This window comes from Schistocerca piceifrons, chromosome 2 (genome assembly GCF_021461385.2).
Source record: "Schistocerca piceifrons isolate TAMUIC-IGC-003096 chromosome 2, iqSchPice1.1, whole genome shotgun sequence".
In the NCBI taxonomy this organism is placed as follows: Eukaryota; Metazoa; Arthropoda; class Insecta; order Orthoptera; family Acrididae; genus Schistocerca; species Schistocerca piceifrons.
In genome coordinates this window covers 661,554,315-661,572,622 of record NC_060139.1, presented here as the reverse complement: position 1 = coordinate 661,572,622, position 18,308 = coordinate 661,554,315, and the positions used below count along the sequence as shown (strand labels likewise).

At 45.0% G+C, this 18,308-nt stretch overlaps 1 protein-coding gene across 1 annotated transcript in view; it reads right to left on the bottom strand.

Annotated features, from left to right (window-relative positions):
- Positions 1–17,103, bottom strand: part of LOC124776227 (glutamate receptor ionotropic, kainate 2-like) — a 276,490-nt gene extending 259,387 nt beyond the window's left edge. Inside the window, exon 1 of the mRNA XM_047251084.1 lies at positions 16,973–17,103. The gene's annotated coding sequence lies outside the window, so the exon portion shown is untranslated. The remainder of the gene's footprint in view (positions 1–16,972) is intronic.
- Positions 17,104–18,308: the final 1,205 nt, after the last annotated feature.

Genomic DNA, 18,308 nt, shown 5'->3' with positions numbered 1-18,308 from the left:
ACAGGTGTGCTCCGAATCTTTCGACATACAGCTCTCAAATTAAAAGTTAGGTCATTTTTTTGAGTAACTGAATAACTCTTGTCGTCATTCGTGCTTATATACACTCCTGGAAATTGAAATAAGAACACCGTGAATTCATTGTCCCAGGAATGGGAAACTTTATTGACACATTCCTGGGGTCAGATACATCACATGATCACACTGACAGAACCACAGGCACATAGACACAGGCAACAGAGCATGCACAATGTCGGCACTAGTACAGTGTATACCCACCTTTCGCAGCAATGCAGGCTGCTATTCTCCCATGGAGACGATCGTGGAAATGCTGGATGTAGTCATGTGGAACGGCTTGCCATGCCATTTCCACCTGGCGCCTCAGTTGGACCAGCGTTCGTGCTGGACGTGCAGACCGCGTGAGACGACGCTTCATCCAGTCCCAAACATGCTCAATGGGGGACAGATCCGGAGATCTTGCTGGCCAGGGTAGTTGACTTATACCTTCTAGAGCACGTTGGGTGGCACGGGATACATGCGGACGTGCATTGTCCTGTTGGAACAGCAAGTTCCCTTGCCGGTCTAGGAATGGTAGAACGATGGGTTCGATGACGGTTTGGATGTACCGTGCACTATTCAGTGTCCCCTCGACGATCACCAGTGGTGTACGGCCAGTGTAGGAGATCGCTCCCCACACCATGATGCCGGGTGTTGGCCCTGTGTGCCTCGGTCGTATGCAGTCCTGATTGTGGCGCTCACCTGCACGGCGCCAAACACGCATACGACCATCATTGGCACCAAGGCAGAAGCGACTCTCATCGCTGAAGACGACACGTCTCCATTCGTCCCTCCATTCACGCCTGTCGCGACACCACTGGAGGCGGGCTGCACGATGTTGGGGCGTGAGCGGAAGACGGCCTAACGATGTGCGGGACCGTAGCCCAGCTTCATGGAGACGGTTGCGAATGGTCCTCGCCGATACCCCAGGAGCAACAGTGTCCCTAATTTGCTGGGAAGTGGCGGTGCGGTCCCCTACGGCACTGCGTAGGATCCTACGGTCTTGGCGTGCATCCGTGCGTCGCTGCGGTCCGGTCCCAGGTCGACGGGCACGTGCACCTTCCGCCGACCACTGGCGACAACATCGATGTACTGTGGAGACCTCACGCCCCACGTGTTGAGCAATTCGGCGGTACGTCCACCCGGCCTCCCGCATGCCCACTATACGCCCTCGCTCAAAGTCCGTCAACTGCACGTACGGTTCACGTCCACGCTGTCGCGGCATGCTACCAGTGTTAAAGACTGCGATGGAGCTCCGTATGCCACGGCAAACTGGCTGACACTGACGGCGGCGGTGCACAAATGCTGCGCAGCTAGCGCCATTCGACGGCCAACACCGCGGTTCCTGGTGTGTCCGCTGTGCCGTGCGTGTGATCATTGCTTGTACAGCCCTCTCGCAGTGTCCGGAGCAAGTATGCTGGGTCTGACACACCGGTGTCAATGTGTTCTTTTTTCCATTTCCAGGAGTGTAGTTTTCATGTGTTGCAGAAGGGCATTTAATAAGACAAACTGTGTCCGGCGCGGTAGTATGCACCGCTGTTTCACCCGATAACGGGCGGGCTGCAGGACCGGCCCTCTCGTAATCATTGCCATATTGCCTGTGTTCTGCAATACAGCACTTCAGATTACTTTTGCAAAGATTAAAAGTTTATTCGGCCAATGGTTTAAGGTCAAAAGAATTTTGCAACTTTGTTCATTTTGTCAAAGAAAATTTTATGGTTCAATGATTCGATTACCTGTAAAACACAGTTTATATATTGTTAAATAAACAGGTTGTGTGAAAAGAAAGTTTTCCTTGATTCCACTAAGTGTCACGTATCAAATAATACAATGGATATATACCGAATACAGGAAATAATTGCATTTCCATACTAATAAGCCAAGAGATTCCATAGTTTCAGATGAGGAATGGAATTGAGAAACCTGTTATTGGGCCATTCAGGCAAAAGTGCAAGAATAATATTGAGCTGTATTCCTTGGTGAAGGTCACATATAGGCCACACCATTCTACGGCTGTCCGTTGCCGTAGCTTAGTGATCAGCGTTGTTGACTGCCATGTGTGAAGCGCAGGTTCGATTCTCAGAACTGGCAGAGATTTTTCCTTGGTGAGAGAGCTGAAACGGGGTGCACTTAGCCTCGTGGTTCCACTAGAGCCGCAACTTGAGCGAGTGGTAACGGCACCAGGTCCGTTAACCCGGCAACGACCGGCAGAGAGTTGTGCTGACACCACACACGTCCTTGCCGCATCTCGGTAACGCCATTGACTGGTGACGACACGGCAGTCAGTCAGACGGGGTTGACCTGTGTGTGGTCAGAACAGCGGTGCATTCGACGCCTGTTCCATCTGTTTGCTAAAACCTGCGCGAGCTCTATCTGGGCCATTACATTCTACACATGATCGACACGCGGCATGTCAGTGTGATGTGCTGGTAGGACAAAATAATAATGAACATCGTGTCCATTAACGCCAAAAGCGAAATATCTGCATCCTGTGGTGCAATAAACCATACCCTGTCAGCCCAAAAGAGTTTCGAGCCTAATAAAAAGTAGAGAGAAGTTAAGAGGGTAGTTTTAATACTTTAGTTGTCGCGAATGTAAGAAGTATTCCAACCGATTTATTAATTCAGTTTAAAAAAAAGTTCTTGAATGAGAGGCAGCCGAACACTGCGCTGACTCCGGAAGAGGCGAGCTAATATTTGAACTCGGTAACGAGTCTAGGACGCACAACAGCGGCAAGTGACCAGCCTCTCGGCTGCAGACTGCAAAGACGTAAGGCAGGAAAATACCAAGTGTACCATATATAGAGCGTATCACGCGTCAACCGCGTGATCAGCCACGCTCAGGGCACAGGACAGAATCATCGAACGTTCTAGTAGTAGTGCTGAGTGCAAATGAAGCCATATAAATAGAAACCTCCCCTGTAATACTGGGGAGAGCGGGATGAGTTATGAACAGATGACACGGTCTCCAGGACGCTGATTAGGACTTAGTTTATTTCGATAGCCTTGGCTAAAGTGGAAAGCATATTGGACTTAGGAAATGTCACATTAGGGCATCGTAGTTATGGACTTGCATATAGAGAAATGTACCAGTGGTACCTGCATGTAATGGAATCACATCGATAGCTGGCCACTTCTCCCCTTCTCCGTGAGCAGTCCTACCGAGTTCCGTACTCTGCATCACTCAAAGCCTGCTTTTCAGCTGAGGTCGGGAAATCATCAGGAAGTCCACCACCAGTTATACTCAGCGAACTCCACAGCACGAGATAAGCTCTTCTGTCGCGCTAACAGCAGTCCTTACTCCTTCTCAGAATGTGACACAGGTCCTCTGCATGGTCTCCTCCCCCTTGACTACAGCGCAAAGAACGTTCATCCATATATGTGAAACCATCAGAAAAGTCCTTGACGATATAAAAATTCCGACGTCAGCTGCAATTAGGAATTCAAATGCAAATTTGTCCAGGCCTGGGACTCGATCCCAGATTTCCCGCTTATTGCGAGCGGTCGCCTTAACAACTTCAGCTATCCGAACACGCTTCCCGTCCAGCCCAAATTCCCATATGCCACACACTACGTACGTAGTGTCCCCTGCCCATTAACCTCATTGCCCGCAGCCTCACCTCATTCCCACAAGAGGTCGAAGAACGCGTTCTCACTGATGGTATCATAATTTGCCATCAAGGCTCATATACAGATTTCTAGGTCTTGTAGATGGGAGTGAGTAGATGATACACTACTGGCCATTAAATTTGCTACACCACGAAGATGACGTGCTACAGACGCGAAATTTAACCGACAGGAAGAAGATGCTGTGATATGCAAATGATTAGCTTTTCAGAGCATTCACACAAGGTTGGCGCCGGTGGTGACATCTACAACGTGCTGACGTGAAGAAAGTTTGCAACCGATTTTTCATACACAAACAGCAGTTGACCGGCGTTGCCTGGTGAAACTTTGTTGTGATGCCTCGTGTAAGGAGGAGAAATGCATACCATCACGTTTCCGACTTTGATGAAGGTTGGATTGCGGTTTATCATATCGCGACATTGCTGCTCGCGTTGGTCAAGATCCAATGACTGTTAGCAGAATATGGAATCGGTGGGTTCAGGAGGGTAATATGGAACGCCGTGCTGGATCACAACAGCCTCGTATCAGTAGCAGCCGAGATGACTGGCATCTTATCCGCATGGCTGTAAAAGATCATGCAGACACGTTGTTGTTGTGATGCCTCGTGTAAAGAGGAGAAATGCACAGAATCACGTTTCCGAATTTGATAAAGGTCGGATTGTAGCCTATCGCGATTGAAGTTTATCTTATTGTGACATTGCTGCTCGCCTTGGTCGAGATCCAATGACTGTTAGCACAATATGGAATCGGTGGGTTCAGGTGGGTAATACGGAACGCCGTGCTGGATCACAACGGCCTCGTATCACTAGCAGTCGAGATGACAGGCATCTTGGCTGTAACGGATCGTGCAGCCACGTTTCGATCCCTGAGTCAACAGATGGGGACGTTTGCAAGACAAAAACCATCTGCACGAACAGTTCGACGACGTTTGCAGCGGTATGGACTATCAGCTCGGAGACCATGGCTGCGGTTACCCTTGACGCTGCATCACAAACAGGAACGCCTGCGATGGTGTACTCAACGACGAACCTGGGTGCACGAATGGCAGAACGTCATTTTTTCGGACGAATCCAGGTTCTGTTTACAGCATCATGATTGTCGCATCCGTGTTTGGCGACATCACGGTGAACGCACACTGGAAGCGTGTATTCATCGCCATACTGGCGTATCACCCGGCGTGATGGTATGAGGTGCCATTGGTTACACGTCTCGGTCACCTCTTGTTCGCACTGACGGCACTTTGAACAGTGGACGTTACATTTCAGATGTGTTACGACCCGTGGCTCTACCCTTCATTCGATCCCTGCGAAACCATACATTTCAGAAGGATAATGCACGACCGCATGTTGCAGATCCTGTACGGGCCTTTGTGGATACAGAAAATGTTTGACTGCTGCCCTGTCCAGCACATTCTCCAGATCTCTCACCAATTGAAAACGTCTGGTCAATGGTGGCCGAGCAACTGGCTCGTCACAATACACCAGTCATTACTCTTGATGAACTGTGGGATCGTGTTGAAGCTGCACGGGCAGCTGTACCTGTACAAGCCATCCAAGCTCTGTTTGACTCAATGCCCAGGCGTATCAAGGGCGTTATTACGGCCAGAGGTGGTTGTTCTGGGTACTGATTTCTCAAGATCTATGCACCCAAATTGGGTGAACATGTAATCACATGTCAGTTATATTATAATATATTTGACCAATGAATACCCGTTTATCATCTGCATTTCTTCTTGGTGTAGCAATTTTAGTGGTCAGTAGTGTATTTTAAAGTGGAAACAATGTCCGGAAAGATATCGTTTCCGTGTTACAGACATTTGAAAACATGTTGGTAACGCGACCGCTTTAAAAGTAATTGATTAGGCGTGACGAAGTACATCACTTATTTTACAATTCCACTCATTAATAGCCAAAGAAATCGCTCGTGTACTTGTTGACAGTTTCTTTTCAACGCGATGCAGTACGGTCTCTACCAACTCGGGTGTGCGTCGTCTCGCTGGAACATCTGAGTCACACCTGCTGACGGTGAAGGTGCCGTTTCTCGACGCCGTTGCGTAATTATGGCGGAAAGAGTATGCGATGGAGTAGGACGTTGTGGAGAAAGATCTTGATAAAGGTGACGAGCTGCTCTTCCATTCCATGAGCTTCGGTATTCAGAAGGAACATGTCAGTGTATTCTGCGAACGGGTGCTCAACCGTGTTGCTCTAACACTCACAGGCAGGTGAATGAGGCTCGAACCAGTCAGAGAGGTAGTACAGACGTTAAACGACATCCGCCGATCCGACGTAAACACCCTCCATCGTGACTACCCTTTTGCACACCTATCTAGCACAAATGTTTTCAAACGTTTGTAGCACGAAAACAGTACGTTTCTGGACTTGGGTTCCTATTCAAAATATAATGTGCTACCTCCCCTCTACAAGTCCTAGAAGTTTCTAAGTGAAATTTCGGAACATCCTGTATTTATATGTGTGTTGCCTCTTCTTTCGGACCTCTTGTGAAGATCTGGTGAGACTGCGAGCAATGAGGACAATCTCCGAAAGAACCGACACCACACATTTAAAGAAAGTCTTCTTTCGGAAGTTGTTCAGTTGTGTGTCATATTAGATCGAATGTCAGTTATGTCATTAAAAGCTTTGACCCTTCACATGCAGTACTGCACATCATTGTCGCTTTGCAATAGATTCGTGCTGATGGCAAGTCTCATCACCTGTAAGTTTTTTTTTTTTGTTTCTAGAAAAGAATTGCATCAAGTCGCGGCAGGCGATCACGCATCGTTGTTTTGGTCTCGGATCAAGATGTGCGGGATGAACTTTGCACACAGCTTTTGACTCTAAAAACATTTCGGAGGGTGTCTCGAACGCTCTATTTTAGAGATGTTGTTTCAATGATTTGTAACACTATAACACTGACTCACTACGGTGGTACATCCACTATTTAACACGGCCTGCTCACAACTGAACTTTCGAATGCACGTTTGTAGCTTACAGTTGTTTGTTCAACATGCCACTGCAGTCACTGCTCTGACGTCGCTTGTACGCCTGGGATAAGTTAACTCAGCGGAACTTTTTGTACGGATGGTGTAAGGTTGTAAAATATTAGGCATCAACAGCTATATCCCTGGTAATGTGTAATTAACAACTACCACACAATAGAAGAGCTTTATCAGGGCAATGAAAACGCAATTTCACCATCCATCTGTTATGCATGTCTAACAGTCTGATAAAGCTAACACGACTCTGAATCGACGTCGACGGTGGTCATAGCCAGCAACTTTTCTTAAGAGTAGTTATCCTGTTCGTCAACTAGGGAAACTTGTTTTTTAGAAGGACAGAAGGTTGTGGTATAACGTCCCATGGACCACACGGTCACTGAAGACGGAGCATTAGTTCTGAGGGACCACCCCAGAATATACCTTACGCGTTTTAAGAAAACGAATGGAAACATGTATCTTACCACCACGCCACGTCGATCGGTAGTTATTAGATTTATAAATGGTTTTCGGGCCCATCTAATTTTGACCACCCTCTTACAATTCATTCCAAATCTTTTTTTTTGTGCATTCTACACACACACACACACATGCACACACACACACACACACACACACACACACACACACACACACACGCACACATACACTCACAATGTATGTATTTCTCGTGTCACAACTACGGATGTCACAACAACGGACACACGTTGTGGCGGCATATTTTATAAATCCACCTCCATGTCCGAGTGGCGACGCTGATCTGTAATCTGCACTTTGCGAGAACGTGACGCAGCCAGCCCCCACATTATAAAGGCCTTTCTTTTCCTTTTTATGCCTCATTTGTAAAACGCTGTCGTTTGAGTACAGGCTTAGTTTCATTGAGCGGTATCATTCAGAATATCAGATGATTATATATTTAGTCAATATGAGTACAAGATGAGTATGTTGTTCCTTCGTAAACCCATTGCCAGTGACCAACTGTTTGCTCGTGTTGAAAAATTAGAGTGACTTTTTCCCGCGGTCGATGCTGGGCTAAGATGGTTAAGCGGTACGTCGCTGCTGCCTTCATCGTTTGTTCCTCGTTGTTTGTCTTTCTGGCAGGCGGCTGTGTTACGTGGAAATTATCGAACGAATATGATAACATTCACTTCTCCGAGCGACAGTCGTCAGGAGGAGCTATCAAGCAGTTCTAAGGCTCACATTCTTTACCCTATCACAAACGTTCAGTGAAACGTTCGTTGGTATCGAGAGCGAAACATGTGGAGCACTGTCCCAAGTGGAGTACTGTGCAGCAATGGCAGTTAGTGTAGCACTCCAGCCAAACTGGATATGGTTTTATGTCGACCTCCGATTCTGAAACAGGCAAAAGCCAGGTGGATTCTCCACCTCATCTACATCTACACATACATCTACACGATTACTCTGCAATTAACATTTAAGTGCTTGGCAGAGGGTTCATCGAACCACAATCATACTATCTCTCTACCATTCCACTCCCGAACAGCGCGCGGGAAAAACGAACACCTAAACTTTTCTGTTCGATCTCTGATTTCTCTTATTTTATTTTGATGATCATTCCTACCTATGTAGGTTGGGCTCAACAAAATATTTTCGCATTCGGAAGAGAAATTTGGTGACTGAAATTTCGTAAATAGATCTTGCCGCGACGAAAAACTTCTTTGCTTTAATGACTTCCATACCAACTCGCGTATCATATCTGCCACACTCTCTCCCCTATTACGTGATAATACAAAACGAACTGCCTTTTTTGCACCCTTTCGACGTCCTCCGTCAATCCCACCTGGTAAGGATCCCACACCGCGCAGCAATATTCTAACAGAGGACGAACGAGTGTAGTGTAAGCTGTCTCTTTAGTGGACTTGTTTCATCTTCTAAGTGTCCTGCCAATGTGGTCTTTCCAACTGAAGTTGTTCGTAATTTTAACACCCAGGTACTTAGTTGAATTGACAGCCTTGAGAATTGTACTATGTATCGAGTAATCGAATTCCAACGGATTTCTTTTGGAACTCATGTGGATCACCTCACACTGTTCGTTATTTAGCGTCAACTGCCACCTGCCACATCACACAGCAATCTTTTCTAAATCGCTTTGCAAGTGATACTGGTCTTCGGATGACCTTACTAGACGGTAAATTACTGCATCATCTGCGAACAACCTAAGAGAACTGCTCAGATTGTCACCCAGGTCATTTATATAGATCAGGAACAACAGAGGCCCCAGGACGCTTCCCTGGGGAACACCTGATATCACTTCAGTTTTGCTCGATGATTTGCCGTCTATTACTACGAACTGCGACCTTCCTGACAGGAAATCACGAATCCAGTCGCACAACTGAGATGATACCCCATAGGCCCGCAGCTTGATAAGATGTCGCTTGTGAGGAACGGTGTCAAAAGCTTTCCGGAAATCTAGAAATACGGAATCAACTTGAGATCCCCTGTCGATAGCGGCCATTACTTCGTGCGAATAAAGAGCTAGCTGCGTGGCACAAGAACGATGTTTTCTGAAACCATGCCGATTACGTATCAATAGATCGTTCCCTTCGAGGTGATTCATAATTAGAAATACAATACGAGGGCTGGTGAACAGAGACTGAGACTGTTTTTTTCCGCAGCTGTTTGTTACTCCATTTCTCTGTTTACACGATCTTTTTCACAGTATTTACCTTCTATATACATTTTATAGCGCCTCTGCCAGTCCTCGACGCAAGCCATTATTTGTCAGGTCCTTGACAATCGCCTCACTTTTCTTAAGCACTGCTTCCGAGCTCTCCAATCGAATGCCCCAAGTTTTGACTTTGGTGATTGGAATAATAAAAATCATAGGGTGAATGGTCGGGTTCTATAAGGGGGATGCGGTACACAAGTAATGCTGAATTGTGCCGCAAACTGCATGAAATGATTTGCGACGTGAGGCCGTATATTGTCATGAAGAAGTCGTCACACGGCCTGAGAAAGTTCTGGTCATTTCCTTACAATGTATTTTCTCAGTTTAACCGATACTGACCTTAGTATGCTGCTGTAACAGTACTGTGAGTGGAAAATGCATGCTGGTAAATGATTCCATGACAGTAAAAAAATGTGATCGCCAATACTTTCCCTGCAGATGGAACAACTTTCGCTTCTTTCACCTCAGTTACGTAATATTATCCGCCGATCTTCAGGGACAATCAGAGCAACTGTGTTGATGTCGACTTTTGACACAGCATTAGCCGAGACACCAGGTCCGACTTACTAGACACAGTCAAGTGAAGTCCTTGAATAACCTAAACACTGTCACAAGAGGTAGTGCATCGTCACCGTACAATTGCTGCAGCTTTTCGTCAGTTTCAGTGGCTGTATGGTTTAAACGAACACAAACTTCTCTTGCACCGTACCGTCCAGTCACGTCGCCTCCAATATTTGGCATGCGAAATGCAAAGAGTGTATACAAAGTAGAGGATTACTGATAACCTTCCGATACAGAGTGCTGCCACCCATGGATATTGTACATAAAAACCAGCTGTTTTCAAATATTCATGGTGCAGATAGGAAACAATCACGGAAGCTACAGAAAAAAATTAGTTTCGGATTTTGTTGATGAGCCCTCGTACGAAGAGGTTCAATCACGAAGGCATATAGAAAACATTTTAAATGATCTACAGACAGGTGGCGTACATGACATTCTTTCTTGTAGATTAATGCGACAGTGTGACGTCAGAGGCGGCATGCAGCCAAGGAAACAAGTGCCAGATTCACATATAAACTGCAATTCTGCATAACGTCGGGAAGAAAAGAGAAGTATGGGATCTCTAAGGTGGTTTACGAACCGTCGCTCTCGTGTCGACTGACGTGATGGTGTAGTTGTAGGAAACACTCGCCTTAGCAGGGAGCTAGTTGCCTATTATCTCACGTTCACACTTGTTTTTCTGTAGGTGAATATATCTCTGCTTATAAAATTCCTTGCCCCACATCATGTCATAATTACTGTTTGGAAAATATTCGCATTTTGTAGAAAACATCATTTCACCGCTTAACGATGAACAGTCAGTGAAAACCATTTTACCGAAAATAGCTTCTACCAGTGAAGACACAATGGTAGTATAATTCGCCGATGGGTAAAAGCATTCTGAAGACATGGTACCACATGAAAGTAAAATTTATTCAAGCATTATTCTGGATGTATATTGTCAAAAACAGTGGCTTGGACAGTTAAAAAAAAAAGGTTCAAATGGCACTGAGCACTATGGGACTTTACATCTGAGGTCATCAGTCCCTAGAACTTAGAACTACTTAAACTTAACTAACTTAAGGACATCACACACATACATGCCCGAGGCAGGATTCGAACCTGGGACCGTAGCAGTTATGCGGTTCCGGACTGAAGCGCGCCAGAACCGCTCGGTCACAGCGGCCGGCTGCAAAAGTTCGCAGCGATTTCGTTTTGCATGTTGGTGTTCCGGTTCCTGTAGGTATATTTATCGATTGTCTTTTTTATTTGTAGTTCACTGTTGTTATATGATTTTACATATTGTCATTTTGTCATTTGGAGATAGTGAGTGGAGCTGTGGACTCTAGAAAATGAAGTGCCAAGAGGAGAAGACGGAACATTTCCGAAATATTCTTGCGTTTGAGTTCAGTAGAGGGGTGACGGCAGTGGAGGCAACTAGATACATTTTCGTCGTGAATGGGGATAATGCCAATGGACAAAGCACGGCAAGAAACTCATTTTAAGGAGGATCGTTTTGACATTAGTAACTCTCCACGTTCAGGAAGACCTCCGGTATTTGATGAAGATCGTTTAAACTCATTAATCCGCAATGATCCACGAGAACTGGCAGATGTGATGAAATGTGACCATTCCACCATCGTGCGACATTTGCATGCAATGGGGAAGGTTAAAAAATCGCGTGCATGGGTACCGCGTGCTCTAAGCCAAAATCATAAAAATCTGTGGGTGGCCATATGTGTATCTCTGCTTGTTCATCATCAATTGACTCATGAACAACACCGACCATTCTTATGCTGTATCGTTATTGGTTCTTATCCTGTTTAGTTCCTGGTGACGAGAAATAGTGTCTTTATGCTAACATAAGCAAAAGAAAGGAATGGTTGAACCAAAACAAAAGGGTAACTTCCCGTACAAAGAAGGTCTATTGCACTACGAATTGCTTCCCTGAGGTGTAACTATCACTACCGACATTTATTGTCAACGTCTGAGGCGTTCTGGAGACGCAGTGCAAGAACAACTATCAGGAAGACTGCGTGAAGTGATACCATTCCATGATATCGCTCGTCCGCAGTCTTCTAGACTGACAAAAAACACTATTCAGGAATTGGGTTGGGAAGTACTTCCGCACCTACCTTATTCACCTGAACTTGCGCTCTCAGATTTTCACTTTGTCCGCTCTCTGTCGAACAATCTTCAAGGAATTTCCTTTCCGGATGAAAATGCGCTCCGAACATGAATTGACGAGCTCTTCACCTCAAAACCATGTGGTTTCTACAGTCGCGGAATTTAAAAGATACCGCAGCGTTGGCAGACCCTTATGAATTGTGAAGAAGAATATATAATTAATGACTAAAGTATCTATTATGTGTATTTGTTGTGTTTGTTATAGTAAAACGCTACCTACTTATGCACCAATCCAATAGCAGACTGCCAAGTATTGCAAGATACACATAGTCTGAAATGTAAGCAAATTACCTGTCTTCAAGATGTTAACAGAGTAACCACACAAAATATATAGCTGTAAGTGACATCACCACATGGAGTAAAATCATGATAAAATGGTCAACATGTATTACCCGTAATGTCGGGGTCGTCGCTGGCGTGCTATGCTCGCAACTGCGGTGCAAACAGCTGAGGAGGCAAGGTCGCTAGATGTCGCTGACGGAACGCGATATGCAATGATACAAAGTCAGAAATTTGACCTTAGACATTCTGCATAAAACTAAACGAGATACATTGAAATGCACTTTAAGAAAGAACTAGAGTTTTAACATGAGTCCAAAGGGAAATATTAGCTTGGATCGTAAAATGCAGCTTCAAATAAGTGTCTGTGAAATATGCAGTAAAATAAAGTTAATTGACAGCAGCCTGTCAAAAGATAAAGAATCACATGCACAGCGAGCATACCAAGTGCGGTTCCAAGACATAATGAAAATGTATAGTATCAGAAATACATATCATAATGACATTTCATTTTATGAAAGCTGATTGTTAGTGGTTGCCTGTGAAGTATTAAGCTAATGGAAAGCAGCATATCAAAACATGATTATGGACCTTTCTCCAGTCCGTTTTTAGCTGTCTTTCCTTCCGTCGACTGGGGTTAACACGTAGTCGTTTTCTGCTCGTTTTTTGTCTTCGTGTTCTACGCTTCTGACACGGGTGCATGTGTCCCCAGTTGTTTTTGCTCCTAAAGCAAAACAAAACAAACTATAAAAAGGCTGAGAGCACAGTTGGCTCGCCGAATCCAAGAAAGGGCAACGTGGGCAGTACAGGGCCGGGGGATAAACAGAGCTCCACCGGTATACAACAACAACAGTCTGCCACATAATGAAAAATAGGCTTTGGGTGCAAATTCATTCTGTTCATTAAGTAGTTTAGAAGGGTGGCGTTTCTTGTTTACATACTCGTAAACTTCTATTTCTTCCAAAGGATCCAATAGACGTCCCTCAGGCACAGTGTGTACAACCTATGTTAGTTACGGTATGCTTATGCGCAGTCAAGTGCTGTCAAAATGCAGTTCTGTTTCGTGGATGCGTGTGTTTCTTGAACGTAATGTTAAAATCGCTGCCCATGTGTCCAAGATAAAACTTCTCACAATTACTGCATTGTATTGTACAAACACCCGAGTTAAAAAGTTTATTACGTTTTGTCACCTACACTATCTCTAAGCTGCGATTTTGGAATGATATTTACTTGAAATCCGCATCTGACGATTGTGTTCTTTAATTTCTTCTCTAAACGCTGAGTGATTTGTCCGCAGTATGTCACCCGGACAAATTTCTTCTTACTGTTTACTGTTTTCTGTGGTCCTGAGTGTTTGTATCGCTCTATTTTTATTTTGTTGTCTGGACGTGTGACAAAGCTTTCTTTCTACGCTTTTGCCTCCGCTGTTTTTTTTAGTATACTTTGTTCCTTAAGAACTCTTTATTATCTGATGGTAGGCGGATAGGTCGGTAAACTACGGACATAAGGAACGATCTTTTGCATCACACTGGGTGGGGAGATTTACCGTGAATAATGTTGTCTGTACATGTAGTTTTTCTAAAAATACCGAACGTGTGCCTACTGTTATTTTTAAAGTTTATTAAGTCCAACAAGCTTACAGAAATATTCTCCTCTATATCAGTGGTGAAGTTTATTTGTGGGTGAACAGAACATATCCGTTGTGCGAAGACGCCATTTAACATCACGAAGGCATCATCTATGTAACGTTTGTAGTAGATGATTTGATCTTTATAGTCTGGAAATTAAAAAAATTCAAGTCATTAACAAAGTAATAGCTAAAGTCATGCTGTTTAGAAAATTTTACTGGAGACGATTAGCAAGTGTGTGTAAAATTTATTTTAATATTTTTGCAAGTCATTAAAAAGTACTAGCTGAAGGTAAACTGTTTATAAAATTTTACTGGAGACGATCAACAACAATACGGATCATTATTCTAATATTCATAGGACAGCTTTTTCTGTAGCAAAAGGACTGGACTTAGAAGTATGAACAAGAGAGTAATATTGGTTTAATAAATTCCTTTCTGGTTTTAGATCCACATTCAGCACCTGCCGACATATCTCTGAGCTTGGTTGCCCATGCTACTCGACTTGAGAGTTAAGCCGTTCACCGTTACGTCCGTTGTCAACTCTCCATCTCTTCTGTCTCCGGATTTCGAGGGGTTTTATGTTTCCACAATGTAGTGTATACCAAAAATGGCCATTGTTACAAAAAGTAAAATCGAACGTTTTAAACTCGCAACTTAAGAAAATCTTTGTTGTTCGTGTTTAGCGTTGTTGCCAGGTCTTGTGAAGTATATAGGAGCATGAAAAGCGTCAGATGTTGAGTGATCATAGGACACGCAGACGCCTCGTCCTCATGTGAGACAGCGTTATCAGCACCTGACAAACAACAAACACAACACAACACATTAACATGTCTAATATGGCGTAGGATTCAAAACAGCTTGCAGACTTCTCGGAAAGGAAAAATAAAGGTCCTGAATGGCTTCCTATGAAATCTTATACCATTCTTGTTGTAAAATAGCGGCAAGTTCAGGTAATGACGATGGAGGCGGATGGCGATTACGCACCCTTCTCTCCAAAGCAGACCACAAAGGCTCAGTAATATTGAGGTCTGGTGATTGTGGTGGGCAAGGTGAGATGTGACAGTTCATCCTCACGCTCACAAAACCAGTCCTGGACGATGAAAGCTGTGCGAATAGGGGTCTTTTCGTCTTGGAACACAACGTCACCACTGGGGAATTGACATTATACTATGGGATGAAACTGATCGGCCAAAATGGCCACATAACCTTTGGCAGTAATGCGAACTTGCAGAGTATCCATGGGGCCCATGGAATACCACGACAAAGCTTACCAAATCACTGTCGATACCACGCCATGTTTCTTGACATAACTCTGTCACAAGTTGGAAAAAGTGTGAAACAAGAGTTATCCGACCAAATAACATTCTTTTGTTGCACCACAGTCCAGGTATTATGGTTACTATACGAAGTTTCCCTGTTAAGGGCGCTTGGATCAGTAATTAGTGGTTTTGGAATTTCAGTTCGACCTGGAATTTCCTGCTTCTGGAACCCCTTTCAGGTTCGCGAGTACGACATTTAATTCTGCAGAGACGTTTGCAGCTATCGTCGTTTTACTTTTTGTCAAAATCCTCTTTATATGTCACGATCACTCAACAAACACTTTCGTCCGCGTTGTGACTTTTTCGTTTGCGCTATACTCTGTATAAATCTTCGATACGGTACCTCTTGAAAGACCAAACACATCGGTCTCCACTGTTACGCAAGTTCCCTCAATACGAGCACCAACAATTTGCTCATCTTCGAGTTCACTTAGGCACGGCGTAAAGCACTCACGACTACGCAGAACACCGTTAGGATGACTAACACGTGCAATGTATTGAGGACATCGCACAGATGCCGTTCCTGATCAAATGCAAGAGCGCAACCTGCAGGCTTGCCTAGCATCTGCCTTTATGTGCAAGCATGCATTTTTCTCGGTATTGCCACATTTTGGTCCAAATCCTGTAGACCAATACAAGAAGATAAGCAGTACTGTTTATAAAATGAAAAGATAAGCAGTACTGTTGACAATGATTTTGTAAGGTAAATAGTTACTGCCTTACGACTACCATATTTTGGAAAAGTTTGGATGCTTATACTTCCAATAACTGGGAACTGAGGTGAAACTTCGCCGCTGACAACCAGGTGTTCATAACTTGGCCTTACAACCATAAACAGCGATATTGTTCATATAGTGGGCGTATCTCCAGTACTAACTGTAACCCTCTTACGAGAGCAAGCTGAATTTTTATGTGAAATATCTAACATCTTTTTAAACAATAGAAACTTTATCAACATTCTCAGCTTTAGAATTTCCAGGTCTGACAGTTTATAAAACTATAATCGTCTACAGCAGGAAACATTAAACATTTAGTAGTCTACAATGATTGGGATATAAAAGTGGTTTTCTATTTTTGTCTTTCTTGAAGGATAAGATAACACAATGGACACTACAGTTTTCCTTTTTGCTTGCTCCATAGTGTAAAACGGCTACAATAGGCGGTAGAGGTTCGTATGCGCTGTGCAACAGGCTGTTTACCAGTGGGCTTACAGCTTACACGGTGGTAAGAATCACCTCAATAGCAGTAGGATAGGTATGACGAGGGAATCGTAGACAGCACATGTGCAACTGCGTGTGTGCGGCATTGATAGAACCCAACGATGCCTTACTATAAAATACGAATTCTTGTCTATTCTTTCCATGATGCGACGGTACCAATGAAGCGCTCGATTCTTATCGCTAAGGAGTGACGGAAGATATCAGAGGCCACCGCTGTGACCGAGCAGTTCCAGGCACTTCAGTCCGGAACCGCGCTGTTGCTACGGTAGCAGGTTCGAATCCTGCCTCGGGCATGGATGTGTGTGATGTTCCTAGGTTAGTTAGGTTCAAGTAGTTCTAAGTCTAGGGGGCTGATGACCTGAGATGTTAAGTCCCATAGTGCTCAGAGCCATTTGAACCATTTTGAAGATATCAGAGTGTGGGTCTTGTCACTCACCTGTAGTCCACTAGCAGTCGCGGAGCATGCACTGCTGAGTCAGCTGGTTTGTTGCAGGCCCTGGGTGTAGGCAGCCAGAGAACGGCATGCACTCGCTGACAGGCCGCAGACGCGCCACTGTCACAGGCGCCTGCCCTGTCGCTATTCATAGAGGCCGGCGAGTGGACCCATTGCGCACGCGTTCGCCTCCCCTAATAGCGCCCACCTGGCAAACCAACTCTTGTGTCACACTCCGCGTCGTCATCACTCATCGCACTGCTCCTTGCAGGTAACTCTAAAGTGCCCAAAACCAGTCTGTCATACGGTGACCCACGTGGGTGGCGAAGAAATCATTCCACGAAGTTGAGAGACGACAGGAAGTCTAATGTGCTAGCGCTAGTGTTTCATTATTTTGTATAATAAATATTAAATTTTGATGTCTATTGTAAATTGCCACCTTCGTGGAGACGGCGATTTTAGTGGCAAAAGTAGAGACCATGTGTGTATTGTCAAATGCTCTGCCTGACTTAAAACCGAAACACCTGCCTGACTTAAAACGGAAACACCTGCCTGACTTAAAAGTGAAACACCGAGAAGATACGGTCGCACGCCAATGTACCTTCATGCCTATACGCATCATCGGTGGGCATGTAAATGACTACAGCTTCGATTCTCTGTGACAGGTAGTACGGCCATAAAGATGCATCTTTGTTGTTCGTGGGGTGAGGTATATAAGGGGCACAAACAGCGTCAGATGTTGAGTGATCACAGGACATGCAGATGCCTCGTCCTCGTGTGAGACAGCGTTATCAGCACCTGACAGAGTTTGAAAGGGGCCTCGCTCAGAGTCTCCACTTGGCCGGCTGACCGAATCGTGCAGTATAGAGGTTTGGTGGACATTCGTATGTGACAGTGGCCACACGCTGGACTGCATAGCAACATGAGGGCTGGAACGGTTAAGGTCGTCGAATTTTCAGTCGATCGCGTCTGACAACTCAAGGGAATTTCGCCGTATTATTCGCAAAGCCTATCATTATCTCCTTCCCAACCGCTCCTGCCGTGCGAGAGCATGCAACAGAACGTTCTGTGTCGTCCCATAATAGTGGTCGGAGTCCGCCCCCGGTAGCTGAGTGGTCAGCGCGATAGAATATCAATCCTAAGGACCCGGGTTCGATTCTCGGCTGGAGATTTTCTCGGCTCAGGGACTGGGTGTTGTGTTGTCCTGCTCATCATTTCATCCCCATCGACGCGCAAGTAGCCGAAGTGGCGTCAAATCGACAAATCGAAAGATGTGCACCCGGCGAACGGTCTACCCGACGGGAAGCCGTCGTCACACGATATTATTATATAGTGGCAG